This window comes from Canis lupus, chromosome 26, assembly GCF_048164855.1.
Source record: "Canis lupus baileyi chromosome 26, mCanLup2.hap1, whole genome shotgun sequence".
In the NCBI taxonomy this organism is placed as follows: domain Eukaryota; kingdom Metazoa; phylum Chordata; class Mammalia; order Carnivora; family Canidae; genus Canis; species Canis lupus.
The window spans coordinates 3,837,896-3,865,834 of record NC_132863.1 but is presented as its reverse complement, the minus strand read 5'-3'; the positions used below and the strand labels follow the sequence as shown (position 1 = coordinate 3,865,834).

Here is a 27,939-nt window from a genome sequence, read left to right as displayed (position 1 = left end):
TAAATAAAATATTTAAAGAATAAATAAATAAAATATTTAAAAATGATATACAGTGCAGCCTAAGAAGTTATGGATTTTTTACTTATGTTCCTTATTTGGGAAATAAAATATATTTTTTACTTACTTAAAAAGACAAAAATAATAATAAAAAGAAACCCAGGTCTCCTATGACCCAATAGCAGTGTATTGTTTTAGGTGACATATACACTTATTGCCTGTTCAAATGGTCATCTCTGGGCAACCAAATAAAAAAAGTTCCTTGCCCAAGATTACTTCTTACAACATCTGGGGGGCTAGCTTCTTTCAATGAGGCATTGTTTCTCTATCATTAATATCTGTACATCCTTATAGAATGATTTCAGTCGGGGCATGGGTCTATTTTATATGTATGTTATTTATTTACATTTATAGGCTTTTAAAAAAGCAGTTCTAGGTTCAAAGCAAAATTGAGCAGAAGGTGGAGACATTTCCCGTATGTCCTCTACCTTCACATGGCGCAGCCTCCCTCACCAGCAACCCCCATGAGAGTGGTACAGGTGTTACCACTGATGAACTAACATTAACACACCTTTATCACCCAGACGCCATAATTTACATTAGGGTTCACTCTTGGTGTTGAACATGCTATAGGTCTGGACAAATGTATAATGACACATATCTACCATTTTAGTACCATCCAGAATAATTTCTCTGCCCCGAGGCTCCTTTGTGCTTCATCTATTCACCCCTCCCTTTTCCACCATCCTCCAGCAAACCTGATCGTTTTACTGTGCCCATGGTTTTGCCTTTTCTGGAATGTCATATAGTTGAATCATGCAGAATGTAACCTTTTCAGACTTCTGTCACTTAATAATGTGCATTCAGGTTTCCTCTGTGCCTTTTCATGGCTTGATAGCTCATTTCTTTTTAGTGCTGAATAATACTCCATGATCTGGATGGACTGCAGATTATTTATCTCTTCACCTACTTAAGGATATTGTAGTTCTTTCCAAGTTTTGGCAATTATGAATAAAGCTGCTATAAACAAAAGCTGCTGTTTTTATACTGCTTTTCAGAATTGTGTCAACTGTCAAAGTTGACTTCCACCTATGGTGATACTGGTTTTCTACCTTTAAAATATATTTAACTAAAAAAAAAAGAAGTAGAATTTAAAGGCACATTTTAACTACCTAGAAACTAAATTGTAAAGATGGTAAACAAATGATTGAAATTTGATGGAATAGGGAAAATTCATTTTGAAACCTGTTCTGCTAAAAAAAGAAAGAAAAATTAACTTTGAAATAGCATTTTGTCCAAGCTGAACTGAGTTCCATGAGATTTCTTTGAAAGATTTTTATTTATTTATTTATTTATTTATTTATGAGATAGAGAGAGAGAGAGAGAGAGAGCGAGCAGGGGGAGAGAGAGAAGCAGGCTCCCTGCTGAGCAGGGACCCGATGGAGGCTCAATCCCAAGACCCTGGGATCATGACCTGAGCCGAAGGCAGATGCTTACTGACTGACCCACCCAGGTGCTCCTACCATGAGATTTTTAACACCAAATGCCTTTAACTATATTTGGATTTTGCTTTGTGAGGAGGAAGTTATAGAAACTGGAATGCACCAAACCTTGGAATCAGCTTGGCATGTGGTTTAAAGGGATGCAAGTTTTGGGGCACCTGAGTGGCTCAGTTGGTTAAACATCTGCCTTTGGCTCAGGTCATGATCCCAGGGTCCTGGGGTGGAGCCCTGCATTGGACTCCCTGCTCAGTGGAGAGTCTGCTTCTCCCTCTGGCTGCCACTCTCCCTTCTTGTTCTCTCTCTCTCTCTCTCTCTCCCCCTCTGTCAAATCAATCAATCTATAAAAAAAAGGGGATATGGGTTTTGGAATCAAGCAAAGCTGGGTTTGAATTCTGGTTTCTTAACCTACTAATATGAGGTCTTGTTACTCAGACCTCAGGGTCGTCATCTCTAATATGGCTTACCAGCACCCTCCTCAAATATTTATTGTGAGAAATAAATGAAGAAACATTTGCAAATACTTAGCCCATTTTGGGTACTCAGTAATTGGTGTCTGCAAGTACGATCTCTCATTTGATGTTTGTGATGGGCCTCAGCCTTGGGGACATCCTAAAACACATAGGCTTTTGCTCCTGGCTTTGTGCTCTCCACAGAGCAGCTCCTTCTTCTGGACCATCTCCAGAGCAGGTGCATGAATGAACAACCCTTGTGTCTGTCCTGTTCATTTGTTCTAGACATTTTAAAGAAGTGCAGAATTGAAGCCACACTGAAACAGAATTTTTTTCACCTGTCTGTTGTGGAAATTTTTCCATTTGGACACAAATGCTCTGAATTTCCTTTGTTGCAGAAAGTGCTTACCATGGGGGCAGCTGGCGTCCAGGTTTGCTCTCAGAAGGGCTGGTGCTTTAGCAGCCACTCATTATATTATCTGTTGATCAAGGCTCTAACTCCTGGAATGTGACCTTGTGACCACTGGTTAAAGTGGGTCATTGCAAACGAGCATTAAATGCTTTTCTGATGATCCCAAATGGAAGGGATTGGACCAGTAGAGGTGTGCTGTGATCATCTCAGTCAACCTTTGATGTTTGAGGTAGACGACTTTGTTATGAAGTTCTTTGGAGAGGGCAGTGAAAGGTTGGCACAGGGGATGTGATCTGTAAATGATACTCAATAAGCATTGCATTTTGTTAGTACTGATAACGATCCATGAATCCAATGTCTACATCTTTCCCGAGGTCTTGACAACATGTGACTACTGTCTCCTCAAAGTGCCATCGCTCTCACTCCTCAGGTTTTTCCTCTGTGTCTCCAGCCTCTATTCCACCTCCTCTGCTGGTGCCTCTTCTGCAGTTAGTTTGCTACCTGCCAGTGTCGCAGACCTCTGTCCTTAGTCTTCATTTCCCTGGATGCTGTCAGCCAATCCATGGTTTTAAATACCATTTCTACTTTATGATTCCTCATTAATTTCTCCAGCTCTAATCTTGCCCCTGAGCACCAGCCTCAGGCATGAAACTACTTCCTTGATGGGTCCACTAGGAATCTCTAGATTGACCTAGACTGCACAGAGCTTTTTATCCATTCTACGGCCTCCCTTTTGTCACCTAAGATTCTTTCATGGCACTAACTGATGCTGCTGCCCTCCCCCCCCATCTGTCCAGGCTCATTTTTTAACTTCTGATCCTCAGTCTTTCAACTGTCTCATGGAGCTATGCTGATAGTACAGCCTCTGATTCTTAATCTAAATGATAATTGTAATACTTGCTTTGCCTATTTTATTGGGTTGTTATAGAATAAAAATGCTTTGCAAAGTGCGGAGCAATATAGGAAGCTACCATTCTATTGTTGGACGTACCTTATCTGAGGACCCACATAATAGATTTCTCTCAGAGTTTGTTTATTTTCCCCACTGGTAATCAGATTTTCTTTTTTTTTTAAGATTTTATTTTTTTATTTGACAGGGAGAGAGGGAGAGAGAAAGAGAGAGAGAGAATGAATGCATAAGAAGGGGGAATGGCAGACAGAAGGAGAGGGAGAAGCAGGCTCCCCGCTGAGCAGTGAGCTGGACTTGGGACTCGATCCCAGGACCCTGGGACCATGACCTGAGCTGAAGGCAGATGTTTAACTGACTGAGCCACCCAGGTGCCCGAAAGATTGTCTTTTTTTGACAAACTGTGACACTGCCTTCTGTCAGCTACCAGAAGCACTGTGACTCGATACATCTGTTTCCTTGCTTTGATTTAGGGGAAACTCAGAGCAAAACCTCATGTGTAACCATCCTCACTATTCTTGAGTTAGTTTTCAATTATAATTATTCTTTCTCTTTTCAAAACATGTTTCATTAATGTTTAACTTCATTTTAATTTCACTGTTGTATGTTGATCTTTCATTGCCGTCTTTTTTTAAGAGTCTTAGTACAAGTTCATAATGGATCAATACATGAACTAACACATAAATCTCGTCACCACAATCTACTGGATTTGGAGGTCCATCATTGTATTTTATTATCATTAACCTGAAATCTAAATTTTACTAAGGTTAAAAGGAATATTTTCAAAGCATTTGGGGGAGGACACACAAATAATTGTTAATTAATATTTAAGATATATATATCTCATATATATATCTCATATCTCATATATACTCATATATATATACTCTTATACTCATATATATATACTCATATATATCTCATACTCATATATCTATTTCCCATAATAATTAGGGACTTCCTTTAGTTGCATAGAATCATGGATTTAAATAACGTCAAGTCTTTATCATGTGGTAGGAAGGCCAGAGGTAGAGTGTTCAGGGCTCCCTCCCTCTTCATGTTCTGCAACCTACTTAAGGACTTTTGCCCTAAGTATCACAGGATGGGTCCTGCATCTTCAGGCATTGAGACTGCTTTCCAAGAAGGGAGAGAAGGAAGGAGAAATGGTAAAAATTCAGTGGAATCTGAACCTAATTGCCTGCAAAACAATACTTCCCTGGACGCTCCGATTGGCATACTTCTGCTGATGTTTAATCAGACAGAACTGGGTTGCATGGCCACCCCTAGCTGCAAAGGAGTCTGGAAGGCTGAATGTTCCTTAATGAGATACATGGTTGTACCAAGCCCAGTCAACTGTTTCTTGGTAAGGAAAGGGCGGGGATTGGTACTGGGGAGGCAGCTAGCAGGGTATGCTACATTCTCCAGCCTTTTTTGCTTAGAGGTCAGATTTCTGAACACAGAAAACATTTCTAGCAATCCAAGTAGTGTTTGAGTACTTGTTATACTTAATTTAATTTTTTTAAATGAAAATCTCACTTTTGACAGTGGTTTTGAGAATTGAATGAAGTATGTAGGTAAAGGATCTTATATGAGCTGCTCTAACACAGTGATAGTACAGATGTCAACTGCTCATCACAACAAATCTTGAAAAAGAACACCACTTACCAGGTTTATTCCCTTCACTTTCACCTTAAAGAACAAATGATACTCCAAATGCACTAAATAAATATTCTACAAAAATAATTTTTTGACACTACAGTTTCAGGCAAAGACACATTCATCAATTTACTCAATAACATAGTCACTGGTCAAAGAGCATCAAATGAGTTGAATTTGAGCTGTGTGCTCTATCTGGTGAGCCCACAAAGTTTTGTTTCATGCATTTAGGCTGAGTGAGAAGTGAAGTGGCAGCATTTTCAACAAGCGTCAGATCTCTTGGACATGTGTACAGTTTGTAGGCACTTTGAGGGACTTTGATGTTCAGTCTATTTTGCCCCATGTTTTTCTGCACTATGCATTTATTTAAGTGTGATCTGTGTGCAAGATAACCATGAACTCCCCCAAAGTTGAAAAATTAGTGAAGAAAATGTTTGGAAAAAAGGAAAGGGGATGAGAGTAATGTATTTTTCTTACTTATATTTTGTGTATAAACTCAACTTGTTATTTTCCCATTGTTGTTTATTACTTATGTAAAGTTGTTTTTATTGTTCAAGTGATATATTTTTCTGTTTGGATTGGGATGGAATACATTATATTTTCCCCTGTTAATATGAAAGAAAAAATGTAAAAGTAAATGGCTTTTTACTTATGGATAGATTTTCAACAATAAGTTTAAGTGGTTAAGCAAGGAGTTGTATGCTGTCAACTTCTATGTGGAATTATATTGTAGAGAGGATGATTGAGGAACTTGTTTTTGTGTTGACTATATGGACTATATGGACTATATATATAGTTGACTATATGTCTTGTGTATCTATCTCATTTAATCTTCCCAACAGCCCACTCGGAGCAGGCACATCAATTCATTATGCAGGGAAGTTATGATGGCTAAATATAGTGGAACTATATATCCCAGAACTCCCTCCCCTGCATGGTCCTAGTTTTTGGTTTTGTGACACTGAAAGACCGAAGGGAAGTTGCAACCCTTGAGTGATGCATAGTGTGCAGGCTTATTTGGTGGGTATGGGCTCTCGTTCATCTCCTCTCCAGCTTTTCCAAGTCCTGGGCTATGTGGATTAGCTCAGTGGCGAAGGCACCAGTTTCTTCTGAAGGTCACCTCTATCATCAAGATTGGAGATGGTGACATGATCTTCAGTCTATCTTTGGGAATTTCTGCTTTATGTTCAGCTTTTCTTCCAGATACCCCACACTGCTGATCTCAGTCACTTCAGACGCACCACCAGATGCAGACACAATGTCCATTCTGGACTTTTCCACCAACTCTCACATTGCATAAGATCCAATCCCTATAATAAATCTCTTATTCCATGTCACTCATGGGGATCAAGTTCCAGAAGTCATCAGACTCAGAAGATTATTTCTTACACTTGGCTCTATAGCTCCTTAGGGAACCTGCGAGAAGTGAATAAAATTTATTTAATTCCTATCCTGTGCTAAGCCCTGGGATCAGTGCTGTTAATGCATTTAATCTCTACAACAGGTATTATTACCATTTTATAGGTGAGGCAGCTCAATTTTTCTTAGGGCTAGTTCTACAAATAACTTTTTTGCCTTAGGGCAAGATGATGTCCAAAATTTATTTTTTATGGAGAATCTGTCGTTGTAAAAATATTACTTTGGAGACAAATTTTCTGAGAGCAGTAAATACCAGAAGCCAAGCCAAAAACTTCAGCACCCTGTTGAGATTGGGGAAAAGGCAACATTGACTTATTTTCACTTAAATTTGTGACCTGGAAAAAAGTCAACAGGGGTGGTTTTCTTCTTGTTCTAAGGCTTGTGGCTGCAAATTCTTTGCATGCCCATTTATTTCACTAAAGCAAATGGTTGCTCAAAGTGCTTGAGAGACATGGGTTATAAGATGCTACAGCTGTAAATTCATTTCCCAGAATTCAGAAAAGTGTGGTGCTCAATTCGGTAAACATTGCTTCCATGAAAATTTAGTTTACTCAGGTTGTGTATTTGAATATTAATCATAGCCTGTCATGAACCAGGCTGGTTGGTTGACCAGCTGGCTCACCATTTCTTTGTGTTCAGTCTTCCTCATGTCTTTTACTACTCCAAGGCTGGCATTTAAATGCCAGGTCCCGAGCATGTTTTGAAAGAATACATTTGAATGCAATTACTAAGCCTCCTTTAGAAGTCCAGCAGCCCTGTCTATTATAATAATTGATAGTCCAGAAACTTGTTAGAGAGAAAGGAATTTAATCAAAGCTAAAAGTAATTTATAGGGTAAGTCCGACATACACATACTTTCTCTAAGCCTTGGTTTGATTGGTTTTCATTTTTGGGATGTGTATTTGACATTTGAAACAATTTTGGTCAATAATGCTTTCATTCAAGGCTGAGAGTTCTTTGACCTATGTATAGAAAATGAGGGAGAGAGCCAAGAGAAATTTGGTGCCAGTGGTGACTGCTGAACTCTTAGGATCATTAAAATATACTGCTAACTGCATGAAATAAAGCACATTTGACTCAGATTTCTTCTTTGGAATAGTATTGGCCAGTTTCCCAGGAAAGAAACTTCTTTCCTCTTCCCAACGATTCTATCTTCTGTTGCAGACTATTCTCCGGTTATTAGTGGCAACAGCAGAGTTAAGTGCCCCACCCTTACTTCTCCTGCGCTTATCTCTGATAACCTTAGGTACCCATGTCTTCTTACTGAGAGCTCTCTTCATGAGGTTTTCCTGGAGTTAGGAGCATGTAGGCCTGGACACAAGCAAGCTGTAGATTCTGAGGAGTTAGTGCATCAGGAAGAAGTTCTTGGACAATGATGGAGGGGACCCGGTGGGGAAATACACAGCTTCCCCTCAAAATGGACAGGGTTTGTTCTTCACAGTCTTCCAGAATTTCCAGTGGGATTGAGGCCCAGCAGATCATCGAAGAAATTTTTCATTTACACATTTCCTTCCCTTCCCTTCCCTGACTCACTTCTCTACTCCCATACCTGTTTCCTGGGCTCACCTCCTGAATAATTGATGCATGTAAGTCATCTCAGAATCTGCTTTGGCAGAGTCCAAACTAAGACAGTGAACTTTATGTTTGGTTCTGTAGGGTTGTCTTTGAGGGCTCAACCTGAGGAGTGAGAACAGATAAGTAGCTGATAACTGGTGGGCCCATCTGCAAAAGAGCCAGCCAGGGCAGTTGAGGGAGCGAGTCCCAAGGCCAACTTCTAGAAAGGCAAGGTTGTTATAGGAGAGGTGGGCTGGGTGCTGGTTAGCAGGGGGTTGGATGGAGAGGAATGACCTCTAATGGCTGGGAGCAGAGGTGTAAAGGTGCACCCAGGAAGGAGTTTCTTCTTTCCCTGAATACTTGATGAGGCACTTCATCTGCATCTGTCTCTTATCCACCAAGCAGGAGCTGACAACTCAAGTGGTCAGCCCCACTTCTACAAAGCCCCAGATGGATTTTTACAGCACTCTTCAACAGTAATTAATAAGGTTATCTGCACCCAGATGCTCTATGGGTACCTCAAGTTAAGCCTTTCCTGAACAAAATTCATTCTTTTCTGTTATCCCTTTCATCTCACCTCCCAACCTCCAGTCCTTTTCTTTCTTCAGCATTCTTTCCTTCAATTAAAAGCAAGCTATCCACTCCGGAGCTGTATGACATTCCTTGTACTCTGTCTTCCTCGTCTGACTGCTCACCTAAATGACTTGGCTGCTCACCAGAGCAGTTTGGCTCCTCTGAATTTTCCTGGTCAGGCCATCCACTCTCCATTGTCGGCTTTATGCCCACATTATTATTCATGTCAACATGTTGATCCTCCCGTGACTTCACTCCCCTCCTCTACCACCCCATTCATCCTTCCTTCATTCTGTAACCAGGACAGTGTTCCTAAATGACATGATCATGATCACATGAAATCATCATGTCATTCCCACCCTTAAAACTTTTAACAGCTCCTATTATCCATAATTAATAGTTTCAATAATTTTGCCTCAGGGCATCTGGATGGCTCAGTCAGTTAGCATCTGACTCTTGATTTCAGCTCAAGTCATGATTTCAGGTTTGTGGGATTGAGCCCTGAGTCAGGCTCTGCACTGAGTGTAGAGCTTGCTTAAGATGTTTTCTCTCCCTCTGCCTCTGCCCCTCCCCCTCTCTAAAAAAATAAAATAAGATAATTTTGTCTGGCATTTGAGGTTCTTCATATCCTTGTTCCTCTTCCTGAGACCCTCTTCCTACCAAACACATGGATCTATGTTCCTTGTGCTCCAGACCTGCACAAGGAACCTGCACAAAATCTATCCCAAGAAACATGGATACTTGGAGATGTATCCTGAATAGAGATACAAGGGTTTCAGGATAAGAAACTAGACAACACTGCCCACTCTTTCTCACTCTTGGATGTTCAAAAGGTGCATCTGCACACTCTAGATTCTGAGAAGTCTGCAATAAAGAACTGTTTACTTTTGCATAACCCGCTGTTCCCAAACTTATTTGGCCATGGTGTCTCTTTCTCGCCTTTACAGAATGCTAGCTATTATTAATATCGTGAAGAACCAGTATTCTTGGGATACAAGCCATTTTTTCTAACCACACCAGACTTGACATCTGAAGCACACGTCAAACTCCAGGACTAGGGTTTTGTTTATTTATTTTTTGCTCTCAAGCTGTTCTATTACCCTGAAAGGATTTTACCCCAGTGTCTTTCTCAAAGTCCCAACTCATCCTTCAGGGTGGGGCTGTGATGCCACACTCAGAACACAGCTGCCTCCTTCCCATCAGCGCCCCTGCCCATCTTGTTCCTGCCTAGGACTTTTTGGTGCTTCTGAGATAGAAACGATTTCTTTCTGCCTTGTAGTATGAATAACTAAAATTCTTATTGAAATTCAAGATCTTTGAAAACAAGCATGTTTTATTTTCCTTTTTTAAAAAGTGTTACCTTCAGTGCTGTGCAAGTACATTGACCCCAAATAGCTCATGAGCAACCTTTTTTTCTGAGTTAATTTCACAACTTTTTCATTATTTCTTGTAAAGTCTGTCCAAACAACAGAGAAGCATGATTAGTCAGATCGGGTTTGAATCTCATCAGGGCTGCTTACTGGCTGGTGATCTTGACAATCTGTGGGCCTTCTCTGAGCCCTAGTGTTCTTACGGGGGGGTGGTGAGATGATCTGAGCTAATGTGTGAGGGGCTGAGCACTGTACGTGGAGCCCAATCAGGCTCAAACCCACATTGATGGATGATGAGTACTGTGACGTCTCCAGACACCATGCCACAGCATAAGCACATTACAGCCTTATTTAATTTAATCCTCACAACCTTATGAGTTATATGTTATCTTTCTCATGTTATAGGTAAAAAAGCCAATATAGAGATCTGAGATTTTTAGTTTCACACCAGAACACAGGCTCTATAGAACCACCACATGATAATGAGGACTGGGTATTTAGTGGTTGTTATTTTTATTCACAGAGATTGCCAGAAATATGGAATTCAACCGAAAAAAGAAATACCAGAAAATACTGCATCAAAGGAGACTTAGGTGTTGAATCCAATGTTTGACACTACCACTTACTATTGTGAGGTCTGGGACAAAGTAATCTTTAAAAAGAAATTCAGTTTCCTTACCTGTCAAGTGAGGATAATAGTGATATATTTACCTTATGGGTAGAGAGAATGCAAAGAGACAATATACATAAAAGATTTAGCCTCGTGCATGGCTCATGGTGAGTTTTTTTGAAGAGTAGAAGCTAATGTCACTGTTATTGTTATTACTGTCTCTTCATCACTGTGCAAGAGGATGAAGAGCAGCTACTTTGTGCTTATGCCAATGAGAAACAGTGTACATAAACTGTCAGTAATCTTTTGACTTGAGAGAGGAGCAGTTAATTCAACCACAAAATTTTATTCCAGTTTCCTGTGAAAAACAACAAGCAAGAAAATATCCCCTCTTATTAAGATACAAAGAAATGGAAAAATCCTCCATGCTTATGGATTGGAGGAACAAATATTGTTAAAATGTCTATGCTACTCAAAGCATATACATTCAATGCAATCACTATCAAAATACCATCAGCGTTTTTCAGAGAGCTGAAACAAACAATCACAAAATTTATATAGAACTATAAAAGACCCCTAATAGGCAAAGGAATGTTGAAAAAGAAAACCAAATCTGGGGACATCACAATGCCGGATTTCAAGTTGTACTACAAAGCTGTGATCTTCAAGACGGTGTGGTACTGGCACAAAAACAGACACATAGATCAATGGAACAGAATAGAGAACCCAGAAATGGGCCCTCAACACTATGGCCAAATAATCTTAGACAAAGCAAGGAAGAATATCCAATGGAAAAAAGCATCTTCAACAAATGCTCTTGGGAAAATTGAACAGCCACGTACAGAAGAGGGAAATTGGGCTATTCTTCTACACCATAAATAATAATAAATTCAGAATGGATGAAAGACCTAAATGTGAGGTAGGACTCCACCAAAATCCTAAAGGAGAACACAGACAGCAACCTCCTTGACCTGGGCCACAACAACTTCTTGCTAGACACATCCCCAGAGGCAAGGAGAACAAAAACAAAGATGAACTATTGGGATTTCATCAAGATAAAAAGCTTTTGCACAACAAAGGAGACAGCTGACAAAACCAAAAGACAACCTACAGAATGGGAGAAGATATTTGCAAATGACTTATCAGATAAGGGGCTAGTATCCAAGATCTATAAAGAGCTTATCAAACTCAGCACCTCAAAATACCAAAAAACCCAGTCAAAAAATGGGCAGAAGATAGGAACAGACATTTACTTATAGAAGATGTACAAATGGCCCAGAGAGAGATGAAAAAATGGTCCACATCACTTGTCATCAGGAAAATACAGGTCAAAACCACAAGGAGATACTACCTCATTCCAGTCAGAATGGCTAAAATTAGGGGCCCTTGGGTGGCTCAGTGGTTGAGCATCTGCATTTGGCTCAGGGCATGATCCTGGGGTCCTGGGATTGAGTCCCACATCAGGTTCCCCGCAGGGAGCCTGCTTCTCCCTCCACCTATGTCTCTGCCTCTCTTTCTTTGTCTCTCATGAATAAATAAATAAAATCTTAAAAAAAAAAAGAATGGCTAAAATTAACAACTCAAGAAACAACAGATGTTGGTGAGGATACAGAGAAAGGGAACTCTCTTACACTGCTGGTGGGAATGCAAACTGGTGCAGCCACTCTGGAAAATAGCATGAAGGGCCCTCAAAAATTAAAAATAGAGCTACCCTACAACCCAGCAATTGCACTATTAGGTATTTATTCAAAGGATACAAGCATAGAGATTCAAAGGGGCACATGCACCCTAATGTTTATAGCAGTCATGTCCACATTAGCCAAACTATAGAAAGAGCCCAGATGTCCACTGATAGATGAATGGATAAAGAAGATGTGTGGTATATATCATATACATATATATATATATATAATATATCATATATATATATATACAATGGAATATTAATCAGCCATCAAAAAGAATGAAATCTTACCATTTGCAACAACATGGATGGAACTAGAATGTATTACGCTAAGCAAAATAAGGGAAAGACAAATACTGTATGATTTCACTTATATGTGGAATTCGAATAACAAAACAGATGAACATGGGGGAAGGGAAGGAAAAATAAAAGAAGATGAAAACAGAGTTAGGCAAACCATAAGAGACTCTTACTGTGGGAAACAAACTGAGGGTTGCTGGAGGGGAGGTGGGTGGGTGGATGGGGCAACTGGGTGATGGGCATTAGGAGGGCGCTTGATGGAATGAGTACTGGGTGTTATATGCAGATGATGAACCACTAAATTCTTCCTCTAGAACTAATAATACAGTATATGTTACTTAAATTGAATTTAAACTTAAAAGCAACTCTCCTTTTAATTTATTAAAAATTAATTAATTTTTGAATTTTTCAAGTTTTACTTTGCATTCCAGTATAGTTAGCATACAGTGTTATATTAGTTTCAGGTGACAATAAAGTGATTCAACAACTTTATACACTTGGTGCTCATCATAACAGATGCACCACTTAGTCCTCATCAACTATTTCCCCCATTCCCCCCTCACCTCCCCTCTGGTAATCAGCAGTTTGTTCTTTGTAGTTAAGAATGTTTCTTGGTTTCTCTCTCCTTTGCTCAGAAAACCTGCCTCTTCAAAATTCTGGAACATGTAATAAAATGTGCTTGGTAAAAATTGAACCCATGGCACTGTAAGATTAGGTGTAACTGCAGATCTTCACCTGTGTGGTTGTGGAGCTAAACCCGGTGACATTGGGATTCCCTACTGACTCCTTGGATAGGAGCTGCCCACTCAGAGTGGGGCTTTATCTCTAAGTGGAAGATTTGAGGGTTAGGCTTCATTAGCTTCAAAGTAAATCTGTCTTTGCCAGACTCCAGCACATTTCTCTATTAATTCAGGTCTTCTCTTTATGGCCTTTAGTAAAATTCTGTGATTTTCTTCCCATAGGTTTTGAATCTTCTTATTAATTTCTGTTTCTAGACACAATGGTTGGTGTTTCCATTGTAGACTGGATTCTTTACCTTTTTTTTTTTTTTTAAGACTTTATTTATTTATTCGTGAGACACACACACACACACACACACACACAGGCACAGGCAGTGGGAGAAGCAGGCTCAACGCAGGGAGCCTGATGCGGGACTTGATTGCAGGACTCCAGGATCAGGCCCTGGGCCAAAAGGTAGGCGCTAAACTGTTGAGCCACACAGGGATCCCCTCTTTATCTTATTTCATCTTCCCTCCTCCCTCACTCCTTTCCTTCCTTTCTAATTGCCTTCCTTCCTTCCTCTTCTGACAGTAGTAGTTTGAACTTAACTGATTTGTGTATGCTTATTTTTATCTTCAGCCATCTTGCTCATTTAATTCTCATTTAGATCCAAAAATTTGCCAGTTAATTTTGGATTTTCTAATCATATCACATTACAGAAAACAACAGTTTTCTTTTTCTTTGTCTTGTTTACTTTTCATATTTTTTTGTCTGTGTCGACAAATATTTCTAGTAGGATATTGAATGGTTAGGCTGAGAGTAGTTGGCCTTGTCCTATTAAACTTCATCATTACACATGATGCTTGTTGAGGAGTGCTAGAAAATAGATTGTCATGTTTTCTTCGATGAGTAATTTGGAAAACTTATTTTTTTAGATTTTATTTATTTATTCATGAGAGACACACACACGCACACACACACACACACAGAGAGAGAGAGAGAGAGAGAGGCAGAGACAGGCAGAGGGAGAAGCAGGCTCCATGCAGGGAGCCCGACGTGGGACTTGATCCCAGGACTCCAGGATCATGCCCTGGACCAAACGCAGGCACTAAACCGCTGAGCCACCCAGGGATCCCCATTTGGAAACATTTAAAAAAAATTATATATTGGTTTTGAATTTTATCCAATCATTTTGATCTCTATTAAGATTATCTTATTGGTTTTCTAATGTAATATACTAAAGCAATTATATATATTAATATATATTTACATATATGTTAGGATAATATTAAGGGTACCCCATATTAAAGCAATTATTAGGGATCCCTGGGTGGCGCAGCGGTTTGGCGCCTGCCTTTGGCCCAGGGCGTGATCCTGGAGACCCGGGATCGAATCCCACATCAGGCTCCCGGTGCATGGAGCCTGCTTCTCCCTCTGCCTGTGTCTCTGCCTCTCTCTCTCTCTCTCTCTGTGACTATCATAAATAAATAAAAATTAAAAAAAAAAAGAATAGAATTAAAAAAAAAATAAAGCAATTATTAATATAAATAGCTTTTTTGTAATTTTGCATTGATCTTGCATTCTTAATGTAATAATTATTTGGATATATTATAACTTAACACATATTGTTAAGTTTGATGAAGTAATAATAAATTAAGATTTTTGCCCGTATATTCACAAGAGGAGTCTATTATTCTATTTTCTGGAATTATTTTCTGTGATTTGTATATCATTATTTTTAGCCAGTAAAATGGATTGAGTAACTTTTCATTTCTTTCTGTTCTACTGAACAATTCCTGTTCTACATGGTCTCTTTCTTTAACATTCTTACCCATAATTCTTTTTGGGACTGGTGTTTTTTTTTAATTTTCTTGTCGTTTTTTTTCCTTTTAGGAATAAAGATTTGGTTGCCTTTGTAATTTCTTTCAAGGTTTAATATCTTCTCAGCTTTAGAAAAATATTTTATTAATTTATTCATGAGAGACACAGAGAGAGAGAGAGAGAGAGAGACAGAGACAGAGACACAGGCAGAGGGAGAAGCAAGCTCCATGCAGGGGGCCCGATGAGGGACTCCATCCTGGGGCTCCAGGATCACACCCTGGGCTGAAGGTGGCACTAAACTGCGAGCCACCAGGGCTGCCCTTTTTTTTTTTTTACTTTTTCTTAAGCCAATTTTAATAATTAAGAAAGTCTCTGTATTGTCCTTTTTATTCCTAAATTTCTTTTATCTTTATTCATTCCTTTCATCTACTACCTGCAGGTATATTTTGATCTTTTTCTAGCTTCTTGTGTTATAAATTTAGATCATTTATTTTTTGTCTTTTTCATTTTTATTTTTAAAAAATTTTATTGTTTTATTTAAATTCAATTAATTAACATATACTGTATTATTAGTTTCAAAGGTACAGTTCAATGATTCATCAGTTGTATGTAACACCCAGTGCTTATTACATTGCATGTTCTCCTTAATGCCCATCACCCAGTTACCCCATCCTCTTTTTCATTTTTAGATAGATGCAAGAATGTTAAGTTTTTCTCTGAGTATAGCTTAGTCTCCATCTCATACACTTTTCTATAAAATATTTCATGGTTTGTTAATAGAGTTTATTTATTTATTTTTAAGATTTTATTTATTTATTCATGAGAGACACAGAATGAGAGAGAGGCAGAGGCACAGGCAGAGGGACAAGCAGGCTCCACACAGGGAGCCCGATGCAGGACTCTATCCCAGGACCCCAGAATCATGCCCTGAGCCAAAGGCAGATGCATAACCGTTGAGCCACCCAGGTGTCCCCTTTCAAGTAGTTCTTATTTTCATCTTTTTCCTCCTCCTTACTCTTATTTTGTGAGCCACCCCCCACAAAACATCATATTGACTAGATGACTTCTTCAAATTTGTTGATACTGCAAATTTTTTTTGTTTTTGTTGTATTGAACACATCAATTACTGAGGGCAGCAATTTGAAATCTTGTATAATAATAAGATTGTTAGCATCTTGTTTGGTTTTGTAAATTTTTGCTTTATGAATTTTGAGGCTACTTTATTAGGTACATTCAAGTTTAGAATTGCTATATCTTTTTGAAGATGTGGATATTTTATCATAATGCTCTGGCTTTCTCTATCCCTAATGATTTTTGTCTTTAAATCTATTTTGTCTGCTTTTAACATGGTTTGTCCAGCTGCCTTCTGATTGATATTTACCTGGCATTTATTTTTCCATTCTTTCTTTCAGCTGTTACCTTTCTTTTTTCATATTTCTTTTAGCCTTTAGCTTAATTTGTATGTGTGGTTTGTCAATAGTGCAGAGATGGATTTTGTGCTTTGTTTTATTTTAATCTGACCAGCTCCACTTGTTTGGTAAGTTTCATCCATTCTTATATGTTGTGGTTATTGAAACATTTGAACTTGCTTATTCTCATCCTACATTTTTATTTGATTTGACCCACTTTTTTCAGAGCTTCTTTTTTTCTCCTTTATTGCCACTTTTTAGATTGACTAAAGTTTCATGATCTATTTTTCTTATTACATTTTTCCTTCCTCTGTGGTTTGGAGTTTATGCATTAATGTAATTTGCATTTTTCATTTTTGTTTTATATTATATATTTCATTGTTATTTTAATGAATATTTAATAAAATTTAACCATATATGAAGAATATAACAATGTCTAAAGCCCAGCTCATATTTGGGGGAAATACAAATGGGTGGCGGGGAGAATGCAGAATGTCCATGGGTCATAGAAACCACTGACTAGAGTCCAAGTAGCAGGAACTTTCTGGGTTTCCACAAAATTTTAAGGAGAAGGAGAATGAGCAGAAAATAGATGAGACAGACAAAAAGAGCAAGTAGGGGAGCACGGAAGAGCACAGAGTCTCAGAGGCATAAACCAATTTTATTGAGATGCAGTTTACTTACTTGCCAGTGAGAGTATGTGAGTGTGCGTGAGTGTATGTTCACTTGTGAATGTGTATGTTTGTTAGTGTGTATATGTGTCTGAGAGTCTGTGTGTGTGTGAGAGAGAGAGTATGAGTGTGTATGTGAGTGTGTTATATGCTCAGTACTGAGGACAGAGAAAGGCAGAGAGTGGGTAGGAAGCCAGAAAATACATCTGACAGTAAAGAACGTAAAGACTGCTAACTCTGGGAAATGAACTAGGGGTGTTGGAAGGGGAGGAGGGCGGGGGGTGGGAGTGAATGGGTGACGGGCACTGGGGGTTATTCTGTATGTTAGTAAATTGAACACCAATAAAAAATAAATAAAAAAAAAAAGAAGGGCTCATTTTCATGAATTACCCAAAACAGCAAAGTTTGAAAGGAAAAAAGCTAGTGAGGAGGCTGGAAAGCGAGGCCATTACTGTCATAGTATGGGAAAATGTTGAAGGCAGGATCTGAATTGTGGGGTTCTTTCCAGACACAAATGGGTCAGGAGAAATTGAATTTCCTTGGATCAGGGGTTATAGGTTGACAGCAATCATGACCTAGACAGGCCAGACTGGCGTAGTTCAAAAATATCTCTTCTTTCACAAGAAAAGCTTGGATGACTTTATTTCTGAGATTTTTATCCTGTGCTATGGTTACTCTTTTTTTGAACACTAGCTATTGGTACAAGAATCAATTTGTTGACAATAGTTGCTGAAGAAGTTTTGAGTCTCATCTCAATGTAATCTATACCCTGATTAAATTATAAACAGATTTCTAGGATTCAATAATGATAGTCCACATGGTGTAGAAAAGTAGGATTCAAATAGAGTATTCTCTTGTTCAGTGACAGGAGTGCTAGTGACATGTTGGTTTATGAGAAACAGATATGGTAAAATAAAAAAAATATCTAGTTTATTTTTCTCCACAAGGCAGAGTTATGAAATCTTTTCCGAATGAACTGACACACAAAATGGAGTTAATTAGTGTGATTAAAAAAATTATGTTTTTCATTTTAAACCGTATTTTTTCTTGATATTATTGCCATCTGTGCTGAGGTCTTCTTACTCATCTTATGACAGATGGATTTTAAGGCATGGACACTCTTTTCACACAAAGTATCAGTTAGCTGTTCTAGCCTTGAAGTTTGATTGACAGGGAGCTTAACATACAATTTCTAGCCCTGTAGTCAAGTTATTTAACTTCCTTAAGTTCAGTTTTCTTACTGGAAAAATTGTGTCTACCTCTTGGTTTTTATTGGTGTGTATGGACTAAATGAAATACAAGGCAGCATGGGGTACCTAATAAGTACTCAATAAATATTCTCTATTCTTGTCGTTCAGGTCCACAAAGTCTTAATTTCAACTTTTTTCACTTTAAACGCTGGAAGAAGATTGAAAATGGCAACTGGTATATCATAAAATGACACAGGACCCTTCAGAAAAGTGGGGAGGTATTTATATCTCAAGTCAGCACTATATAAACATCTATGGAAGCCAACAACATTGTATGTCCTCTAAGTATTTCATGGAAGCAATGGAGTTCCTGCTGGGACATGGTCTTGCCAAGCCCCCTAGAGCCCCAAACATTGCCTTTTCAAAGACTCTTCTCTCTACTGCCTCGGGCCACGTTCTGTCAGAAAGCTGCCTTCTTCAAACAGGTCACTAAGTGTGACCCCAAAGAAAAAGCACATCGAGATATCCATCCAACTCTCAAAAGCTTCACTTGTACTCTGTGACCAAAGAGCCTTCTTCCCGTGGTGTATATGAGAGAAGAGAAGAGCATTTCAGAAACCACACTTGAGGCCATTGCAGAGTGAAAGAGGCAAAAGGCGTCAGGCGGGTTTCCAGATTTCTCTCTGGCCCAGATTATCTAGATTTACATCCAGCCTCTGGGACAGTTTATCCAAAAGCTGTTAGAATGATTTGGGTTTCACACAGAGTTATAAAAACATAGCATGAGCCTAATGTCTTTATTTCCTATGAAGTCTTGTTGAGGGAAAGTGAAGCATATTTGTGTCCCAAAGCCTGGAGACATAGGGCCATAATGGGGAAATATGGAGGTCACTCACCAAGACCAGATAGTAACAAAAAATAATCCCCTCCCTTTTTTTTCACGTTCATTTATGTAAGTTGGTCAAACTGGCATCTACTCACCAGGAGATTTTTAGATCTGAGAGATATGGAATAATCTTTCTTCAAATGCTACCCCTGTTCCTATGAAATCCTTCTGTCCTTAGAAAACATCCAGTCAAAAAAATTAATAAGGCTATTGAAGGAACCAAGGGTGCAGCAAGGCTCATTGTATCAGAGACTAAGAAGGTTCACATAAGTCTTAGATCTGCAAGGTGTATTGGTCAGATTCCAACTGCAATACTTCTGTGTAGTAAATTATCAAAATCTCAGTAACATAAAACAATTATTAATGTTTTCTTAGTCATAAGACTGCAGATCAGTGAGAGAAGCTTGGCTCCAAGAGGCCAGTGGGTTCAGGTTTCCTGCATCTGTGTCGCATCCTGGGACTAATGATGGCCAAGGACATAATCTTTTCATAGTGGTTGCAGAAGCTCAAGAAGGACAGGAAGGAACATGCAATGATTCTTAAGGCCTGGGCTCTGAACTGGTGCACTGTCACTTCTGCCCCAGGTCATTGGCCAAAGTATCTCATACTGTCAGGCCCAAAGTCAGTTGGGTGAAGAAGTAAAGACCATTCACCTTGACTCATAGCAAGAGTGGGAAGGAAGTAGGAGTTATGAGAGGAGAATAAGTTCACCCCACAGGGTACCTCAGGCAATGTCCGCCTAAGAGGATCAATATAAGTCCTACTTTCTTGGTACCTTGGGTGGCATTACATAGTCTAGCCAGATGACCTACAACTGAGGTGAGGTTGTATATTAAAAATTCCAATCTCAGCAGCCTGACATGCAGCTCAGGCTTATGAGAAACTTCTTCAGGAAATGCTATTGCTCTGAGTTATCCTCCATACCAAGGTATAAGCAGTGACTAACCAGGCATTTTTATGGCATGCAAAGCTACTATATTGATTACAAGATAATAGAGATTATGGAAAATTTTCCCCAGTGACAATTTGGGAATTGTAATATACCTAACAAATAGAGCCTGCTCATGAGAGGAAATTATCTTGGACTCCTAAGAGTGATTGAAATGAGAAAGACTTGCATTTGAGGAGCACTGAAGAATTTGAAAGCAAGCCTACATCTCCAGACTTGATGCTCCCCACCAGGCCCGCTCCCTACTCGTGGATCAGCTGAGAGCAGGCACACAGACAGAGATGCCACATGGCATGATCAGCACTGGAAGCTGGCTTTTCCCCTCTCATCCTATCATTTTGGTGTAATAATAATGCAATGCATTTTGGATTTGATGCAAATGGCATTTGCATTTTGATACTCACTCCTTGGTTTTCCTCTCACAAACTTGTTTATAAGGATTTCCTTCCAGAGTGACAGTGATTGGCCAACCCCCTGATACTCGGTGGCTTATCGACCATTGACTTGACTCTGCAACCATAGACTCACGTCTTAGCACAGATCAAGTAGACTGGGGGTCTAGTGTGTGGCTGCCATGTGTCATCCACATGGCTTTGGGCTTGTTGGCAAGCCACCACTTCAGCCTCTCCAAGGAGGAAGTATCTTCATTAGAATGTCCATGAGAGATCAGTGGACATGGACAGGGATGGAGCATTGAGGACACAGAGAAACAAGAAGTGTCTGTCCCTGTGAAGCTGCAGTCTAGTGGAACATACTGAGGCAAAATTTAAAAAGAATGTGACAAGGTGTGATGAGTAAACAGCTATTTTGATTTGCTGTCTAGGCATTTTACAGGATGATTACCTTGTTGACAGTGAGCCTAGGCATTTATTTATTTAAAGATTTTATTTATTTCAGAGAGAGAGGCAAGAGAGAGCACCAGCAGAGGGAGAAGCAGAGGGAGAGGCAGAGGGAGACAGAAGCAGACTCCCCTCTGAGCAGGATGAGGGGGCTCCATTCCAGGACCCTGAGATCATGACCTGAGCTGAAGGCAGACGTTTAACCAACTGTGCCACCCAGGTGCCCCGAGTCTGAGCATTTAAATAAAGGCCTGGGTTTATGATTTTTGCCACAAGATCTCATTTTGCTATTCCTGGGGCACCTTTGAAAAGAACCACTTAGAATTGAGCCCACAGCAAGTTAATGACCTCTACCCCAACCACCTTATAAGTAGTAAGTAGGTGCTTGCTTGCCTGTTCTCTGTCTCCTGCTTGCTTATGACCTGGGATGGAAGACTGCCGTTCCCTGGCTCATTGTGTGCCCCTACCCACCCCATTTCTGGGATCTGTAAGTAACACATCTCTGACTTTACTTCCTTTATGGAAGTGTATTGAAACTGCACCTTCATTAAAGAAACCTTATGGTTTTCACTTTCCCAAAGTGGCAGCTTGGAGGCTGAAGAGCTACCTGCTGACCCCATGTGGGTGGCTTGTGCCTCCTCAGTCAGCATGTCATAATCTGCATATTTTCTATTTAATATTGGCTCTTCCAAGCAATTCCTAAAAGTAGGTGGTGATCGCATTTTACAGAGAATTCTAGTAACTTGAGCAAAGGTCCATAGCAAGTTGATAGCTGAGTCAAGATTCCAATTCACACCAAAATTTGACTTCCGAGTTTTTGCTCTTCTTGCCACTCAGCTCACAGGAAGTGAAGCATCTCATTTCCAAAATCTCATCTCTAGCAGTCCCCTCACCTAACATATTTCTAATCTCCTATGTTCATTTTTTTGCTTTCTCTACTTGGGCAGGAACCATGTCTTAAAAGAATTTGAATCCCCTGAAGTACTGTTATGCTACTGGATAGTAATAGATACTAAAAAAATAACATTAAGATAAAAAAAAAAAAAAAAACAGAACTACTAACACAGCCGCAAAAAGCGAACACTGTGTTGCCAAACCAAATAGAAGTGTGCTTGAGGTGCCTTGTTTTCAGGGAGCATCTGAATTGCCCCTATTATTTTCCTCTTCTTGATCAGTGAGCTCCGAGGGACGAAAGATCAGATGAAAACATTAGCGTAAAAAAATTAGTGTCAAAAGCACCTTAGAAAAAAGACAAGTATCCAGTCATTTCAACTGCTCACACAAAAAATATGTTCCTCCCTTTTCTTATTTCTATTTAAAGTCCTCATTAACCTTCCTAAAGTCCCAGTTTCCACTTAATCTCTGTGCTGGTCAAGATACAGTCTTCATTCCCTAACCTTCTCTTTCTACCCAGTGGTCACCCTTTGAAGTCACAGAGAATGCCACGCACACAAGGAAGCCATTAGTAGAGTCCCAACCTATATAGCCTACCATAAATTAGAATGCTAAGGGAGCCTTTTCATCCACTGCAAAGCCACTTGGGCTGACTGCTGGCAGTGCCTTCCCATCGATGACAGGTTACCAAAGAGTTCTCTCTACACAGCTCATTTCTGGTGGCAGCAATATTCCTGTCTGACTTCTGAAGTGATTTTTGCAATGCACACGGCTGCCAGAGACAGGGATTCTGGAATGAGAGTTTTAGCAGAAGCCCCTGGCCCCAGCCTGCTCCTTTCTCTCTGCTGTGGAGGGGCTGGGGGCCAACCTTGCTGTGTAAGTCTCCCTTGCTGCCTTACTTCCCTGAGTCAAGACCTCAAAACTAGTCATGTATTTGCACTTCTAAGACTCTTTCTACTGTGCTTATGTGCTTCAGTTCAAGTTTTGACTTCTAAGTCTCAAGATGTGTGTTGAGTCTATTGAAAAGCGTGAAGTTGGCATTCATTGTAAAGATGAAATTGGCCCCTTTAAGAATTTCATGTATGTCAAAGCATAAAATAATTTTAAATAAAATATTTCTATACATATAAAATATCTACTAATTGTGATAATACTGTATTTAGAGGGTAATAGATTCTAGGATATGAAGTATTAGGAAGATACTTGCTTCTTTCATTGCTGGAATGAATTGTGAGTTGTTGCATTCTTGGGGAAAATAGTTATACCTTGAGTCTCAGTTTCCTCATTTACAAAATCAGGTAAGAATGAGTGATCTCTTTATTTACTTCAAGTTCTGATAATTCTACTACTGGTTTGGGTTCTCCCAGAAGCAGAGAAAAAAATTGATTCAGGAGGTGATCTCAGGAAACTGTTAAGGGTGTGGGGACGTGAGACAGAGAAGATAGCCCATAGTGGGTGTATCATCAGGGCCACTGGGCTTAATCCATCTGGAGACCCCCGGAAAACAGTATGAAACATGCCTCAACCTGGGGTCGCTGGGGTATTTGCATAGTAAATCCTGCCAGTCATCGTGAGGGCCATTCCCAAGAGGCCCGTCTGGCCTGCCACAGGATGGAAAATGCTGGAGGAATCCCTGAGGCCGAGAGAGGCAGACGCTGATGGTTGGAAGGTGGGCAACACTCCCGGAGCTGGTGGGTGTGCAGACATGGGTGGAGCACCCACTGGTCTTGTTAGAGCTGCTATATTTGCCCTCCAGATCTGCAAGTGAGTTGTGCCTTAGAGACAAATGGTAACTCTGTGTAGTCAAGGTGAAAGTCATGGCAGGATCATAACCTGTGTCTTTGTGATAATTGCATAGTCTCATCTGGTCTGGTGGTTTTACCCAGAGCATCACAGGACACAGACGTTAATATACAGCCTTGTTGGTAAAGACATAAAAACACGTGTTGAAATTACTAAAAAGTATTTTAGTAAATCCATGTCATTCTTTCAACGTCACCATGTTTCACCGTCATGATGTCATTCTCACTTGGATTCTGAAATATCTTCCAAGCAAAAGAATAATGACTAGCAGCAAGATAGTATTCTGGGAATGCACAATCCCCAAGTGTCCATGCACGGGGCATCATGCACAGGACAAATGTGGCTTATGGGAATGACATCCCACTCACCCTGAGCATGGCTGTTGTGTGTACTGAGCATAACTGATTGGATAAGACACTAGCAAAGAGATTTCAGGTAGATTCCAGTGCTTCTGGACAACTTATGGAACTTCCTGAGCAAGTCAGATGTGTCCTTAGTAACTGAAAATCCCTGCCAATAGCAAGGGGGTGAAAGATAGGCCCAAGTTTCTAGTTCCTTTCAACTGTTTTTCAGTTTGTTAATGGAATTCATTCATTGGGTTAACAAATCTCCCTTGAGCACCTGTCCTGCTCTGGCACTGAGGACACAGCAGTTAAAACTGATAACATCTTACCCTCACAGAGCTTCCTTTTTACCAAAAGAAGAAATGGATAACAGACAGACAAACAAGTAGCTAAATAAACACTATGTCAGAGGTGAACAATGTTAGGGACAGAAATGAGACAGAGTAGGTAGATGGAGAGTAGTAGAGAGGTTTAGGAGAAGAGATTTATCCAGATGCTGGCTAGGGATCATCGGCATTTAAAATTCCTTTGAGGCTAGACCCATGGGAATGGAAGGAAGGGCTTGAAGAATCCAGGCCTACTGCTGACAATAGAGTCGAGGTCAGGAATTAGAAAAGCAAAGAACCTGAGGCCATGGTAAGATACAGGGGTGGGACGGAACAGGGGAGACGAGGAAAGAATGCCTGGAGGAGAACCTGTCAGTCATGTGGCACCTGTGAGAACTTTGGCTCTCACCTTGAGTGATGTGGGCAACAGAGGCCTGACATTCTCTGATTTTGGTTTGAAAGGCATCATGCAGAAGCTTGGGGGAAGCAAAGCTGAGGGAAGTAGCAACAAAGCTATAAAGACCATTTTATGTCGATTTTGTTCATGTTCTTCATGTGTAAAAAAAGTCCTTAGCTCTGTCTTTCCCAAGTGCCAAGAACTGAATTGTGTTCCCTCCAAATTCCTGTTTTGACGTCCTAACCCCCTAAATGATGGTATTTGGAAAATGGGGCATTTGGGAGATAATTAGGTTTCAATAAGGTCATGAGGGTAAAGACTATATGATGAGATTAGTGCCATTATAAGAAGAGGAAGAGACATATGGACTCTCTTCTAGGTGAGGACACAGGGAAGAGGTGGCTGTGTGTGAGTGAGGAAGAAGGTACTCGCCAGGGACTGGCCATGCTGGCACCTTGGTCTTGGACTTCCAGTCTCTGGAACTGAGAGAAAAGAAATCTCTGTTGTTGTTTAAAACCACATACCTTCTTTCCTTACTTCCTTTCCCTTTCTTTCTTTCTTTCTTTCTTTCTTTCTTTCTTTCTTTCTTTCTTTCTTTCTTTCTTTCTTTTTCTTCTTCTTCTTCTTCTTTCTTTCTTTCTTTCTTTCTCTTTCTTTCTTTCTTTCTCTCTCTCTCTTTCTTTCTTTCTTTCTTTCTTTCTTTCTTTCTTTCTTTTCTTTTCTCTTTCTCTCTTTCTTCTTTCCTTTTCTTTCTTTCTTCTCCATAACCAAAGAGTTCTTTATCACAGATAGTATTTTCAGAAATTCAGATTCAAAGTATAACAAAGTGTTTTGTAAGGCCCATATGGATCCATACAAGGACACCCAGAATGGCTGCCGCAGAGACTGGGTGGAGGCTGCAGGTGGCCTTGGCAACTTCAGGGGTCGGGGGCTGGGCACTAGGTCATCCCAGGAAAAATGGAATAAGGGCAAGTGGTGCCTGTGTCCTAGGCTTGTAACAAGCAGTCAATGCCTGGAGACTCTCTCTCATACTGACAGAGGGAGCCTGAGAATGGAGAGAAAAGAAATATCTTGTGTTTAAAGTCACTTAGTCTGTGGTGCTTTGTGATGGCAGCCCAAGCAGACTCATACATGAGCCACTTTTATTGTCTTTGCTTCGGGCTGCTGGCAGAAGTCAGTGGCAGCAGGGAGTCCTCTGGGGAGTGGGCTTAGGGCCTTCAGGAGATTGTCAGGTGGAGAGAAGAGCTATCAAAGAGAGGCCATGGGGAGGCCAGCAGACCCAGACCATGCAGGGCCAGGTAGGTCCTGGGGTGGTGATGATGGGGCTGGAATTTCACCCTCTACGGGAGGTGGGGCCTTGCAGGGGATGGGCAGAGGAGTCACATAGTGGTGTTTGTTGTAAAAAGATGGTTCTGGCTGCTGAGAAGGGGTAGCAGGTGGTAGGAAGGCAGGACTGCAAGTGAGGAGTCCAGGAGAGATGGGTAGTCCAAGTGCAGGCCCGGGACTTCAGTAGCCGCGGGGTGGCCGCAGTGGGAAAGGGGGACAATGGAATTGGGCAACTTGTGGATTGAGTGTGTGCCTGTATAGGGGGTTGTTGAGAGAGAAGACATCCAGGTAGGGCCCTGGATTCAGTCCCTAGTGAGTGGTGGGGTAGGATAGCAGGCAGGTGCAGGTGTGTCAGTGACCACCAGAAGCTGTACCGTGGCTGGGTCACGGTGGCATGGCCAAGATTAGATGCTGAGTGGATGCATGGAGAAATACCATGAGCCTGGGGCCCAGTGGGTAGCAGGAAAGAGAAACGAAGCAGAGGGAGTGGGGTGGAGGAGTTTGGGAAGGGAACAGCCCTGGCCCAGTCTGACTTGGGTTTCCTGGGATGCTTATAGACCAGCAGGTCACAAACATAAATAAATGCTATGTAGCATCGGACCCACAGGTCACTGCTATCATAACTATAGTCCCAGGCTTTTTTTCTGAATACAGTGCTTTAAGGGCTGAACATCAAATTATTTTTTCTAAATATGGAATTTTCAGAGACACACTGGTTCACCATAGGAAAGGGTTGTTCAAGTTGATTCCTAAAGCCCCCAGCCCCTCTATTTTAGTAAGCTTTCCCCCCTAAGTGGGACTTGAACTCATGACCCTGAGATAAAGAGTCGCATGTTTCAGTGCCATAGCCAGCCAAGTGGTGCCACACCTAATGCCCCTTTCAAACTTGAAATTCTAATGATCCAATACCAGAACTCTAGCAATGCTGGAAATACATATTTCTTAACCATAACAGTCCATTTTGTAGTTTAACCTAATGAATTTGTTTCAAAACCAAGTAGTCTTGGTGGCTTTTTGTGATCTTATGACACAGGTTACTGAATTTCTGACAGGTGAAATCAAATTTTAAATCTTAGTTAAGGGAAAAGCTGTTGCTGCTCTGCTATGAGGAGACAATTGGTACCTACAAAAGAATCTGCCTTTCGATAGATATATTCAATCATATATTCAAATTAATTCATGAATCAATCATATTTATTTTTAAAAAAGATTTTATTTGTTTATTTAGAGAGACAGAGAGAGACAACACAAGTGTGGGAGGGAGGCAAGAGAGAGAGCAGCAGATTCCCTGCTGAGCAGGGTGCCAGATGTGGGGCTCCATTCCAGGACCCTGAGATCATGACCTGAGCCTAAGGCAGATGTTTAACCTACTGAGCCACCTAGGAGTCCCTCAATCATATTTCTTGAATTTAATTTTAAAAATTTCATATGTATATATGATTTTATAAATTTAATTTTTAAAGATTTATTTATTTATTTATTTATTTATTTATTTATTTATTTATTTATAGCATGCAATGGGGAGTGGCCGAGGGAGAAGGAGAGTCTTGATCAGACTCTGAACTGAGCTCAGAGCCCAGATGTCAGATGCTTAACTGACTATGCCACCCAGGTGCCCTGTAAAAATTTGATTTTTAATGTACTGAGTACGTTGCAAAAAAAATTTGACTGATTTTTTTTCTGAATCACAAAGAGGAGAAAGTGATTTTGCTTTTGTAGTCTACTATCTGAAACAATTTAGACATGATGTTATTTTCCTGATATTCCTTTGAGGTAAGTAGGTATAATGCAATTTTAACTTCTATTGAATAAAAAACTAAATGGGAGAGAAGACACAATGTTCTTATAACCCAAATTACTCATAAATGTTGCAATTGACAGAAGAAGGGCTGTTTGCATCCGCTTTAGGATGCACTGAGTAGTACAATAAG

The 27,939-nt window shown here is 40.2% G+C and overlaps 1 long non-coding RNA gene across 10 annotated transcripts in view; it reads left to right on the top strand.

The window, feature by feature from the left end:
- Window positions 1–27,939, top strand: part of LOC140617973 (uncharacterized) — an 82,128-nt gene that overhangs the window by 7,292 nt on the left and 46,897 nt on the right. For all 10 annotated transcript variants that reach the window (XR_012018134.1, XR_012018129.1, XR_012018135.1 and 7 more), the window contains exon 2: window positions 18,413–20,864. This is a non-coding gene — a long non-coding RNA (uncharacterized lncRNA). The remainder of the gene's footprint in view (window positions 1–18,412; window positions 20,865–27,939) is intronic.